This window comes from Centropristis striata, chromosome 18, assembly GCF_030273125.1.
Source record: "Centropristis striata isolate RG_2023a ecotype Rhode Island chromosome 18, C.striata_1.0, whole genome shotgun sequence".
NCBI classification, from domain to species: Eukaryota; Metazoa; Chordata; class Actinopteri; order Perciformes; family Serranidae; genus Centropristis; species Centropristis striata.
In genome coordinates, this window is record NC_081534.1 from 1,193,027 (window position 1) to 1,207,354 (window position 14,328).

The window sequence follows — 14,328 nt, forward strand, 5'->3', positions numbered from 1 at the left end:
TTTGTAAATGGTTAATAATAATTGCTTTATAAACCATCTATAAACATCACTTGGATGTTATTGTAAAGTGTTACCGTTAATCCATTATTTGTCAATTACAGTGTGAATGTGGTGAGTTAGATACCAGATTATGTGCCAACTTTAGAGTTTAAAATGAAAAAGTAATTCATTAAATACATATTTTACAATAAAATTCCCACTACATATTCTTGTTAACCTTTGCAGATGAGCCCACAACTACCAAAAACCCTTTTTTTATTAATTTATTAAACTGGATAATGAGGAGAAAAATGCTTCTCTCATTGTTAATAATTCAACTTTCTTACTTCCAGCTAGGAAAGCCAAAGAGATTTGATTTTAAGCACCAAGTTGCTCGTACTACTTCAAAACAGATGTTTGTTTAAATATGGAATTCCCAACTACAGGATTTAAAAAGGTTGTACGGATATTAATAGATTTTTTTTTTAAAAATGTACAAATGCAGAAAAAATTGTCAATATGTACTTGAAACTTAAACTGATTGTTTATGATCAGTTGTTTTTTGTTCTTTGTTGATTTTTTTTTGTGCAACACAAGACTTACAACTAAAATTTTAGCAGTGCAACCAGTGTTGTAAAGTAACAAAAAAACCCTCAAATAATAGAGGGGAAATCAATCAACTAATATTTGTAAATTAGCATGCATACTAGGAGTGTGCCACATCGTATCGTTCACGATAATATCGGTATATTTTTTTTATGGTTAAAAAAATGCATTTCATGATATTGGCAACGTTCCTACTTCTTGATGTCGTGGTTAAAGTTGTTTTAATCACAAAAAGCTACTTACTCCCTGTAGCTAAACACATGCAGCTTTCAAAATAAGAGCACAGTGTGTTAACAGAATCCACCACAGAATTTACAAGAAGACTGTCAAAATAAGATGCCTTAAATAAAACATACAAGAACCTTTATTCTCCTTTACAAAATGTCATTAAAATATGAACCCCTAAATGGTTATTTTTATTATTTGCTCATACTCAAGAGTCAAGAATACATTTTTTTGTATTTGGCAACTGTTGAGATTTGCACTTCAAACTACATTTTAGATTTTTATTTATACAGACTACAAAAAAAATCATATTTTCTATATCTTTTTAAGTATTTCCTAATATCGTCAAGAATATCGTTATCGCAAAAATAGCCTGAAATATCGTGATATTCTTTTAGGGCCATATCGCCCAGCCCTAATGCATACACTGTGTTATTTTTTTATGGCAACTGTATGCTGGTTAACAAAAAATATAGTATATAATCAACACAGTGCATTAGTCTTGGCTGCACATATGATGGAAATGCAACTGTGCATGCAGAACATTGTAATGCTATTGAATTCTTAGCATGGTTACAATTCAATTTAATGAGCATTTGAACCAAAGAATAAAAAAAAAATGTAGATTTAATTGAAATTGTGCAAAAACTCCCGAGCTTAACTTCCCTTGGAAATTTTCCAACCCTTTGCAACCCTATTGTTTTAGAAGAAAGGAGTAAAAAGGGAAAGAGGAAGGGAGCACAGGGAAATCCGCGAGAGAGAGGCAAATTGCTCTGACCTTGAACAGTGCATCGCGGGACACTGTATAATATGTTTTGGGTGTCATCTCCAATGAAACGCCTTGATATTTCTAGATGGAATAAGTGAGGGGGGGCAGGGTGGATGTTTAAATATTCACATGTCAGATGTAATGACAGCTACAACAGTACAAATGCATTCATCCTTACACTTTACACACTACACAGGAACAATGACAAGCTGAAAATATGAAATGCTCAAACATGGAGAAGACATGCACAAGTACACATGACACAAACACACGTCAACAATGAATAACAAACAAACACAATAGTCAGGCGACTTAATGGGGACACGTCGGACAAAAGCACCAACATTTTTCCACTCTCTATCACCATAGGTTTCAATTTTTGGTAGGAGCCACTTCTACATCACAAAATGACCAGAAAAGACACAAAATGACCCAAAAAAAAGACACAAAATGACCAAAAAAGACACAAAATGACCAGAAAAAAGACACAAAATGATTAAAAAAGACACAAATTGACCCAAAAAAAAAGACGCAAAATGACCAGAAAAGACACAAAATGAATAAAAAAAAAAGATACAAATTGACAAAAAAACAACACAAAATGATCAAAAAAAAAGACACAAAAAAGACACAAAATGACCAAAAAAAAGACATTAAATGACCAAAAAGACTAAAACACATTAACACATGAACACTTTAACACAGTGGAGACAGAGCTGACTTCCAAAATGATTTGGCGACCATCAAGATTCCGGAACGGATATGGCACCCATATAAAGTCTATGAGAACCAGCATATCTTCCAAGCCACTTAAAATGTCAATCTTGGTGTCAAAACATACATTTTCTGGGTCAAGGAATCATTTAAAGCCCTTGATTGCACAGATCTTTGTAGTTGCAAATGTAATAGATAATTAAAGTTAAGCTTCATCAATTAAATGTATGCACGTTATCCATTTTTCAGAATACATGCACTGTATATGACCTATATTCATATACTTTCGACTGCTTAGGAAGTGAGTTGGAAATTACATAAATACATGGCCAAAATGATCATATCTATTTGATCAAATAATCATCTAGGGATATTCTCAAGAGCTTTAAATGATTTCTTGGCCAAGAAAATGTATATTTTGACACCAAGATTGACCTTCTAAGTGGCTTGGAAGATATAGCATTTCTCATAGACTTTATATGGGTGCCATCTCCGATCCGCAATCTTGATGAAGTGGCTCCTACCAAAAATTGAAACCTATGGTGATAGAGAGCATGTGGAAAAAAATGTGTGCTTTTGTCCGACGTGTCCCCTTTATTTAGCTAAGCCGCCTGACTACAAACACACGTCTGCAATCAATGAGAGGCTGGAGACAGGTGTGCTCACCTGGCCCAGCTGTTCAGAGTGCTGATGCAGCTCCTCCAGGATGGGCAGAGTCTGCTCCTGGGTGCAGTGCTCCAAAATCCTCTGGATGACTCTGCAGCCGTACGGGTGTGTGGAGAGCACAAACACCTAAGAAAGGAAATAAAAAAGGTACAGGCGGATCAATATACAGAATGGCAGCAAGGTTATAATAGTTCTGGATTTTTGTTGTGAATTTTTGTCTTCAAATTCAGTTAGTTTTAGTTTTTAGAGTGAGTTTTCTAGTTTTAGTTTAGTTTTTATTAGTTTTAGTGTTAGTTTTAGTTTTTTTGTAATGGGCTATATGTTGGGTGCGAGATTCAAAGTGGTCATAATAAATGTTGCCTTTATTTCCTTTGGTTTATCATCTCAGCCCCAATAAGGTTATTAACTCTTACAGTTCTGGGTGTTTTGTATTTTGGTTCTAGTGTAAACATCCCAGTCTCAGTAAACATATTCACCATGTGTTGCATGTTCCAATAGAAACACTGAATTATGAATGAAAAAAGTTGACAAAAACGAAAACTAAGGACATTTTCACTATAATTTTAGTTAGTTTTAGTTTTGTAACCACACAATAAAAAAACTCTAGTTTTTATTTTTATTTCAGTTAACGAAAATGTTTTTTCAATTCTAGTTTTCGTTATTTCGTTAGTTTTCGTTAACTATAATAACCTTGAATGGCAGTTGCACTAAATTGGAGGAAAAGTGTCTTTCATTTCAGTTTTTATGCTCCACATATCTGGAAGAAACTGCAGATCTGCTGCAACTCCCAACAACTTTTTTTGTTTGCCACCGCTTTGATGCACTGTATCTTTTATACTGCACTAACTTTTATCAGCTTGCTTTCTACTACTAGAGCATGGTTGTGTTGCTATGCAACAAGGAATTTACATATCACCATAGCAGCACATCCAGCCTCAAGTATCACCTCAATGCTAAACATATAGCAGCTAGCGGCTAGTGTGCTAGCTAGCGTGGATTGTGTTTTACTTCAAAAACCAAAGTATTCTAGTTTACAGAAGGTCTACCTACCTATAGGCTACCTGGATTTATGAAATGTTCTATATTTATTAATATGCTATTGATACACTTAATGGCAAAAATGTCACTGGTCTGTTGGACTTGAACAAAAATAAACAATATTTTTGTTGCTTAAGCTTATGTATTCAGTCATTCAATGGTCGTCAATTTTATTTTATATTTGAATATACTTTTATATTTTTTGCATTTCTGATCTTCTGACTCCTCTCGTTTAGTAATATGAGTAGAGAATTTTAAATTACAAAAGAAAAATTTAACAGCTAGCTTTCAATTTTAAAATTTTATATTTGAATGTACCATGGTTATTATAGTTAACGAAAACTAATGAAAACTAAATGCTTTTAATATTTTGTGTAAAGCATTTTGAATTGTGCTGTTGTTGAAAGGTGCTTTACAAAAAAAAGCTGCCTTGTAGCCTCACAATTACTTTACAAATTAATTAGTTTTATAACCTGTGTGAAACATATGTTCTCTTTATCATGATGCTTATTTGGCATTTAAAGTTTTAACATGTTTAATGTGCATGTGATGGATGCACAAATATAAATGTTTCTTACATGCAAGTCTCTTCTGTGTAGTCGTATCACATTTCACTGATTTTTTCATTTCCAAAAAAACCTCAAAAACTTAGATAATAAAAAGTGGAATGTGAAAATAAACGCACCTGTCCCTGGAAGGCATCGATGATGAACTGCAGGGCCTGAGGCTGAACACACTCGATACACTTCTGCACCACGTGGTTCCCGTTCTGGTCCTTCACACACTTCAACACGTGGCCGTCCAGCTCACGGACGATGTCGCTCTGGAGGGAAGAAATCAGGGAACAAATGTGGAATTTTTTAGGATTGTAATATACACTACTGGTCAAAAGTTTTAGAACACACCAACTTTTCCAGAATTTAATTGAAAATGATGCAGTTTAATGTCTCAGTGTACTCTGAAATTAATGGTAATGAAAGTTGTTTTGGAAGTAAAAAAAAGATTCAAAATCACATTTTATGTTGGACTAAAGGACTAAAAAAAGACACAAAATGACCAAAAGAAGACACAAAATGACCAAAAAAAAGACACAAAATGACCAAAAAAAAGACACAAAATGACCAAAAGAAGACACAAAATGACCAAAAGACACAAAATGACAAAAAAGACACCAAAAGACACAAAATGACTAAAAAAAGAAACAAAATGACCAAAAAAAGACACAAAATGACCAAAAGACACAAAATGACAAAAAAGACACCAAAAGACACAAAATGACTAAAAAAAAGAAACAAAATGACCAAAAAAAGACACAAAATGACAAAAAAGACACCAAAAGACACAAAATGACCAAAAAAAAGGACACAAAATGACCAAAAGACACAAAGACCAAAAAAAGACACAAAATGACTAAAAAAAAAAAAGACACAAAATAACCAAAACAAGACACAAAATGACTAAAAAAAAAGACACAAAATAACCAAAAAAAGACACAAAATGACCTACAAAGACATGAAAAGAATTCAAAAATGGACAAAATAGCCCAAGACTCCATAGAGTTAAGTTGTTAACCCATTTCTTGTTCCCTGAAAAAGGCCTACTTGTATAATTCTGAAATGTACATTATTTTCCAGTTTTGGTTAAGCTTACCTTTTTTTATTTACCTCTGGCAGTTCACCACTTACCTTTGGACCCTTTCAAGCTGTTCATTTGACTTGAACTGCTTGAATTTCAATAAAAAAAAATGGAAAAATTGGGCTGTTCTAAAACTTTTGACCGGTAGTGTGTATGTTGGGTTGATTTAAAAAAAAGAAAAGAAAAAGTCAATACAAAAAAGTTAGAGAAAACACTGTTAAAAAGAAGTATAATCTCACTTACAATTACCTGCTGGTCTGAGGAAATGGACTCCAGAGCTTTCTGGATCACCCTGCAGCCGTACATCTGCAGGGCCAGCGGGAGCACGTGGCCACGGATCCGTGTGGCCAGAGCCAGCTTCTGGTCTGCACTCCCAAACTGCACAACACAAACACAAGATAGACGCGTTTTTCTTCTTTATTGCAGGAGTTAATAGACATTTGCATTTGATTACATATCATTTTCTTTATACTTGTAGCCATCCTGCAAAATGCATGTTTTATAATGCAGCTATCAAATCATTTTGGAAGTCAGCTCTGTCTCCGCTGTGTTAAAGTGTTCATGTGTTTTAGTCTTTTTGGTCATTTAATGGCTTTTTCGGGCCATTTCGTGTCTTTTTCGGGCCATTTCGTGTCTTTTTCGGGCCAATTTGTGTCTTTTTTGGTCAATTTGTGTCTTTTTTGGGTAATTTTGTTTCTTTTCTGGTCATTTTGTGTCTTTTTTTGTCATTTTGTGGTCAATTTGAGTCCTTTTTTGCTTAATTTTATGTAATTTTTTGGTCATTTTGTGACTTTTTTGGGTAATTTTGTTTCTTTTCCTTGGCCATTTTGTGTCTTTGTCATTTTGTGTCTTTTGGTGATTTTATGTCTTTTTTGTCATTTTGTTTCTTTTCTGGTCAATTTGTGTCTGTTTTGGGTAATTTTGTTTCTTTTTCTTGGCCATTTTGTGTCTTTTTGTCATTTTGTGTCTTTTGGTCATTTTGTGTCTTTTCTAGTCATTTTGTCTTTTTTGTTCAATTTGTGTAATTTTGTGGTAATTTTTTGTAATTTTGTGGTCAATTTGAGTCCTTTCTTGCTTAATTTTATGTAATTTTTTGGTCATTTTGTGTCTTTTTTTTAACAATTTTTAACATTTTGTTTACATTTAACCTGTGGTTCTGTTAATTTTAACATGTTGCATTTTTCTTGTTAATAAAAATATTTCTGTTAAATTTTGGGGTCTTTGTTTTTATCCTTGTGGTATCGAAAAAGGTATAGAGTATCGACTATTTTCGTGAATATCGGTATCGAGTTAAATTTTAGTACCGTGACAACCCTAGTGGTTACTGAAATTACACATAAATATACTTATTAAAAAAAATAGTCCAACCTCAAAGAACTTCTGGATGACATAGTTCCCGAACACATCAGTCATCAGTTGGTACGCTGCTTGCAGAATCTCTCCAAACACCATCTGCCTCTCAGCTGGAGTGGCCCTCTCTAGCTTCTGCTGGATAAATCTGGACACATTGGAACAAAGAAGTGGAGATGAAAACAAATGTGTCATTTTGGTACACCGACTAGGGCTGCAGCGATTCGTCGACGTTGTCGACAAAAATCGATAATAGAAATAGTCGACAATGAATTCCATTGTTGACTATTGTCGCCAGACGTGTTTTTCCAACAGAGTGAGGCATCTCACTTCATTACAATCTCTGCCGAGCGGTAACGTACACAGAAATGGCGGCGTCCAACACAGCTACACGTACCAAAACTTAGAAAGTTTGGGAGCATTTTAGCCTGGATACGGCAATAAAAAAATGACTTGCAAGGTTTGCAAAGCAGACTTTTATAAGCGCATTTTTTCGCTTTAAAAGAGCTTTAACGTTATGTCTGACGAACGTATTTTAGATTAAATGCATGCAGTCTGAAGCAGAGAGCAGCATGGAGCCTTTCTGCAGAAGAAGCAGATGTGAGTCACTGAGTCAGTACTGGTGCTGGTCTGTGATACCAGGTTCCAACAGGTGAGCCCAGTTCAACCCAGACTACATCCAGAACCCAGAACCAGTTCCACCCACTTGATGGAGCAGAAATACAGTTTTATAAAACACATTTTCCTGTCCAGAAAAAATGGACAGAGGTTTATTTATTTTTTGTATGAATCAGCAGCTGAATTGTTGAATAAAAGATGCTTTTTTCATTTAAGTACCCATCTTTCTTGTGTTTATTATCATTTGCCACATATTTAAAGCAACTTCATGCTAAATTTAAGAAAAAATGAATAATTATCCGATTAGTCGACTAATCGTTTCAATAGTCGGTGACTAGTCGACTATTAAAATAGTCGTTAGTTGCAGCCCTAACACCGACACGAGGCCCTCGCTGAGGTTTTAAAGTGTGAGAAGGAAGCAGCAGAAAGCGTCTCTGAGCCACCTGGATCCGTGCTGGTCTTGAGAGAACTCCACCATGTGACCCGGCAGGTCGCGGAGCTGCAGGTTTGGGAAGCGGTTGTTCCTGAAGTCTTCCAGTAGGCGGCTGCGCCCGGACGGCATGACATCAGAGCGGCTGTAGCGGGGCCGAGACGGAGGAAACAGCTGGCTGCTGGAGTTGAAGAGGCTGGACGCCCCCCCGGTGCTCCGGTACTTGGCCTCAGCTCCGGGAGCTGCAGAAATGTAACGCCCGCTCCCATTGGTCAGGCCACCTAAGGTCACAGAATGACAGGATACTGTTGTAGTGGTGGTGGTAGTCCATCATGATTGGTATGTATGAGAAAGTGTGAGAAGGTAAGAAAAAAATGAGAAGAATATTTTAATAATAATCATCATCATAGTATACTTCTAACGACGGTAGCACATGCACATGTTGCAGCTAGGAGCTCGCATTCACTTCAATTTTTGTTGTAATTGATGCATAAGACTTTTAATCAGGCGGCTTTAGGACCAGATTTGAGAAGAATGGGGACACGCCGGACAAAAGCACCACATTTTTTTTCCACATGCTCTCTATGACCATAGGTTTCAATTTTTGGTAGGAGCCACTTCTACATCACAAAATGATCAGAAAAGACACAAAATGACCCAAAAAAAGACAAAATGACAAAAAAAAGACACAAAATGACCAAAAAAAAGACACAAAATTACCAAAAAAAAGACACAAAATGACCAAAAAAAAGACACAAAATTACCAAAAAAAAGACACAAATTGGCCAATAAGGACATAAGGTGTCTTTTTTGGTCATTTTGTGTCTTTTCTGGTCATTTTGTGGTCAATTTGAGTCCTTTTTTGCTTAATTTTATGTAATTTTTTGGTCATTTTGTGACTTTTTTGGGTAATTTTGTTTCTTTTTCTTGGCCATTTTGTGTCTTTGTCATTTTGTGTCTTTTGGGGATTTTGTGTCTTTTTTGGTCATTTTGTGTCTTTTCTGGTCATTTTGAGTCCTTTTTTGCTTAATTTTATGTAATTTTTTGGTCATTGTGACTTTTTTGGGTAATTTTGTGTCTTTTTCTTGGCCATTTTGTGTCTTTGTCATTTTGTGTCTTTTGGTGATTGTGTCTTTTTTGTCATTTTGTGTCTTTTTCGGGCCATTTTGTGTCTTTTTCGGGCCATTTCGTGTCTTTTTTGGGCCATTTCGTGTCTTTTTCGGGTAATTTTGTTTCTTTTTCTTGGCCATTTTTAAGTGGCTTGGAAGATATACTGGTTCTCACAGACTTTATATGGGTGCCATCTCCGATCTGCAATCTTGATGAAGTGGCTCCTACCAAAAATTGAAACCTATGGTCATAGAGAGCATGTGGAAAAAACGTGGTGCTTTTGTCCGGCGTGTCCCCTTTTTTTTCGCTAAGCCGCCTGACTATTTGTACAAACCCTGTATGAGGCTTACCTAGGTGAAGGCTGGAGGAGGATCCGTGAGAGGAGGGCAGAGAAGGTGGAGGAGTGAGCGGAGAGTGGCCTGGTGTGAGGCCGATGGGGCTGGGGGAGGAGGAGTAGCCCAGGCTGTTGTAGAAGGGCTGGCCGATGGGAGTTAAACTGCTGCCGCCACGTTTGTACAGATCAGAACTCGCCAGCAGCGAGTCCCGGCGAGATACGCTGCTACTGGTGGAGCTGGATACTGCAAGATGAAGAGACAACCAGTGTGAGAAAACAACAAATAGTTAGGTTACCAGGAAATGGCCTCAAGAAAGACAAACCAACAATAAATGATTGGATTGATGTAATTTACAATATATATGTTATGGAGAGAATTACATTTAAACTAAGAAACCAAGCTGATATTTTTGAAGAGAACTGGTCAAAATGGCTCAGCTATGTGTTAACTGTAAGACCTGATTTCATATAGATCGCAAAGATAAGATCAAACCCTCTATTAAGATTTTATTTGACATTACTTCGCTATTTTCAAGCAGCATCTTTATATTTTTATGTATGACGTGCTTATGTCGACTCTGCTGCTTTACTTAACCCATTGACGCCTGAAACGACAGTAAAACCTCTGGGCGATTTTAAAATAAGCCCCTAAAACCTGAAGTTTTTCTGGAAATTCAACAGAAGTGTCAACGCTTCTACTAAATAGATTTTTCAGTCTCTGTAGCAGATAGAAATGAAATTCAAAAAGTATTTGAGAGCTTATACAAATACTGCAAAACGACATATCCGCTTTCCAGACTTCAATGGGTTAATGCACAATCCTCACCTTGTTATGTTTATGTTATGTTGTATGTTCTTGTGCCCACTGGCAATAAATAAAAAAAAGTTAGGTTAATCTTCAGTTAACTTGTGGCAAGAGTGACTGACCAGAGGAGCCGAAGCCTCCGAGGGCGGAGCCCAGGCCGACGCCCAGGGAGCCTCCGGTGCTGCTGAAGCCCAGGGAGGAGCTCTGAGGCTGCTGGGCAGCAGAGGTGTGGGAGAACAGGGAGCTGCTCTGGGAGGTGTTGGGCACCGACCCGGAGCCGTAGAAGGAGCTGGAGGGCAGGCCGCTGTTCTGTGGGGGGGCCTGCTGCTGCTGCTGCTGGGGCTGAGGCTGAGGCATGGAGCGGTACAGCCCGTTCCCTGGAGGACCCGACATGTTGTTACCAGAGCCGGATGATGGCACCCCAGCTGCTGCTGGAGGAGAGAGGAGAGGGGGAGTCAGTAGGCAAGTCAGGGTATATACAGGAATCCTGAAGTTAATTTTAATACCTTTAAGACTTTTTCAAGACCTTCCCAATACTTTTTAATACCTCACCGCCACTTCAATATGTAACCATTTACATCAGTTATTAATTTTTTTTATTCGCCGTATCCAGGCTAAAATGCTCCCAAACTTCCGAAGTTACGCGTACGCGTAGCTGTGTTGGACGCCGCCATTTCTGTGTACGTTACTGCTCGCACTCGACAGAGACGCACTCTCGGCAGAGATTGTAATGAAGTGAGAAAACACGTCTGGCTACAATAGTCGACAATGGAATTCATTGTCGACTATTTCTATTATCGATTTTTGTCGACAACGTCGACGAATCGTTGCAGCCCTACTCCGCAAACTTGCAATTGCCCATGACCGTTCATTCAAGCTTTCTATTCCGTTTTTTTCGCACTGAGGGCATCGTGTGACATAAGGTGCGTTCGTAATATGCACTGGGAGCGCCAGAGTGTACTTCATGAATTTCGGAGTGCGCTCTGCCGCTCTCGGAGACAATTTCCAAACGCATCCACAAGAGAGTAGTTTTTTCATGTACCGGTTCATCTTTTTTTTTTTTTATGAAACAAATAAATTCACACACGCTTGCCATGTTTTCAGGACCCAAACTATTGGACAGTGAATTGAGAGAAAAAATACCTTCAAAATTTAAGACTTAAAAAGTATTAAAAAAGTATTTTCACAACTTTTCTAAGGGTCTTAATTTTCCCAAAATTGATTTATCACCTTTTAATACTTTTCAAGACCCCGCGGATACCCTGCAAGTAAAGGGCTGTTTCCACTAGCGGGCAATACCCGGAATGAGGCGGGTCTCACTCGCCAAAACGCCTCTAATTTGAATACGAGCAGTCCGGAGCCGGCTTTTGTCTGGACTTTTTTAGTCCCTGAAGTAGAGCAGGGTCTTTATTCTCCCCTGAAAACAGCCTGGTTACTGATTGGATAGATCGCTAAGCAGGATGTGACGTAGTACTCTACAGGCCAACAACACACGCCATTTGTAAAAGCCGGCGAAGCAGTGTTCCCAACTTAGCCACTTTGTTGCTAAATTTAGCGACTTTTCAGACCCCCTTAGGCCTCGTTTACACGAGGACGGTCTGAACAGAAGACGCAAAAGTGGCGTCGCGTCTTCACTTTTTATTCCTCGTTTAGACGAGCGTTTTCAGGAGGAAATCTGCTGCATACGGTGACGCAAAAGTGTGTGAATGTGATTGTATGCAGCCAGGCGGCATCACTTTAAGCCATAAGAGCATCTTTGGGCATGCAGAAGTTTTCACGCCACACATTTTCATCAGCTACTCCTTCCACAAAGTTCTCCTCCATCACTAGAGCTCCCAGGTCTCGTTCACAGCCGTCTGGCTCCTCCCACCAATCGCTGCATCCAGAATGTGATGGAGGTAATTCCAGATCCTTCTCTGTTCACTAATACTATCTGTACATATCCTGGACATTTGGTGGAAAGACTCCTGTAAGTTTATTAGAGCTGCCAGAGCAGCTTGAAGGTCCCACCATGGAAATAATCCCACGTTTCTTTATTTCCTGTCCTGGAGCATGTATGTGACGTAAACACATACGTGACGTGAGCAGATCAGATCAGAGTTTTGTGTCTTGTCAGTGTAGACGACACGCTACGGAGGAGAGGATTACACTTTTACGCTTTGGAGGGTGGTTTCAGATTTTTAAGCCCCAAAAACGCCGTCACCGTCTAAACGAAAGGCACTTCCCATAAAATATTTTGTCGTTTTTACCCGCGAGCGTCCTCGTGTAAACGGGCCTGAGTGACTATTTTTCAAGAAAGCGACTGAAGACAAATCCACACTCTGTGAATTAACGGCATTACTAACTGTGTACAATCTCTATGTTTATGATCAGCGGAGACTTCAGCTGCTGACGTTGTGCACAGTTAGCGACGGTGAAAACCAAACGTCACCTCCAGAGTCTCTAAATCCCTCTGGGGGCTAACTGGTAGTGGAGACACACAGAGTGAGAGGACTTTTGAGAGGGCTTTTTTTTTTTTTTCCCGATGGCCACTTTTCCCCCTAGTAGAAACACGGCTTAAGTAAAGTTTATTTCTATAGCACTTTTCACAGATATGGGGAGTGTTTGTTTGAACCACTGAGGGGTAATAGGAGAACTTCGATTGATCAAATTAGGCTCATTAATAGCAGGAAGAAGTGGATTATCATATAAAAAATAATAATGATGGACTGGATCTTACCAGCTTGTGCTGCTGCAGGGTTGATGAGGAGAGGGGTCTGGACTAGACGTACCGGCCCGCCTAGACCAGCTCGGGCCCCAGGGCCCATCACCAAGGCCCCGGTCTGGTCATAATAGGCAGCAGGGGCCAACACCTGATAACCTGAGAAGATAAAGAACACAAAAAGGAATCAGAAATTATAGTTAACTGCTTATAAATCCATTTTCACTCAACTCAAAGTGAGGGGTTTAATGTGTGAGAACAAGGACTAAAATATTTTATTACTACCAAACATTTTTAAAAGTGACATTCAAAAGTCCACATCAGGCAGAAGACATATTTAGGGACCGAGCACTAACGGTGCGAGGACCCTATTGAAATTGGTCCGTTTATTATTATTATTTTTAGGGGGAATAAATCGCTTATTTGAGGCCTTTATCATATTCAAAAACTCGCTATATTTGGAATATACATTAATAAGATTTGAAATTTACGTATTCTGGTATTCGCGGGAATGGACCTTGCAAAATGACTCACTAGCGCCCCCTCAAAATTTTCAAAACATACTCACAATATAGGTTTTTTTCACATAGACACACGAAAGGTGGTACATATGTGTATCATGGGAAGACGCACCAAAAAGCCTCAAGAACCCATACCCGAAAACGTACAGGAAGTCGGCCATCTTGGATTGAATATTGCACTTGTCATCGTTTTTCGCCATTTCCAGGTCGCATACTTTTACGAACTCCTCCTACAGATTTTATCCAATTGACTTCAAACTTGGTCAGTACCATCACAACGACTTTGGGATCAAAAGTTGTATAAAGCTTTACCGACGGTCACACTATGTGGGCGTGGCATGGCGGCAAATTATGGCGTCTCGCCATGAAACACGAGATCGTTATAACTTTTCCATTCTTTGTCTGATCTGGTCCAAACTTCTCATGCTTCATCACAGTCCAGCCCTTAACACTTCTACATAACAATATTTCAAAAATCCCCGCCCCTTATGCTTTATCCACGCCCCCTTTCATTAAATGACCACCTTGCATGCTTTACATAACTCCTCCGACAGATTTCGTCCCATGGACTTCAAACTTGGTCAGTATCATCACAAGGCCTTTGGGATCAAAACTTATATAAATCTTTACTGACGGTCACACTATGTGGGCGTGGCATGGCGGCAAAATATGGCGTCTCGCCATAACACATGAGACTGTCTAACTTGGACAGACTTTGTCCAATCTGTCCCAAATTTCACACACGTGATTAGGATCCAGCCCGGAACACACCCACGTGTCAATATTGACACACAGTCATAGCGCCCCCTGCTGGCTACAGGAAGTCA

At 38.6% G+C, this 14,328-nt stretch overlaps 1 pseudogene; it reads right to left on the bottom strand.

The window, feature by feature from the left end:
- LOC131991432 (apolipoprotein B-100-like) overlaps positions 1-14,328 on the bottom strand; it is an 85,382-nt pseudogene that overhangs the window by 11,656 nt on the left and 59,398 nt on the right.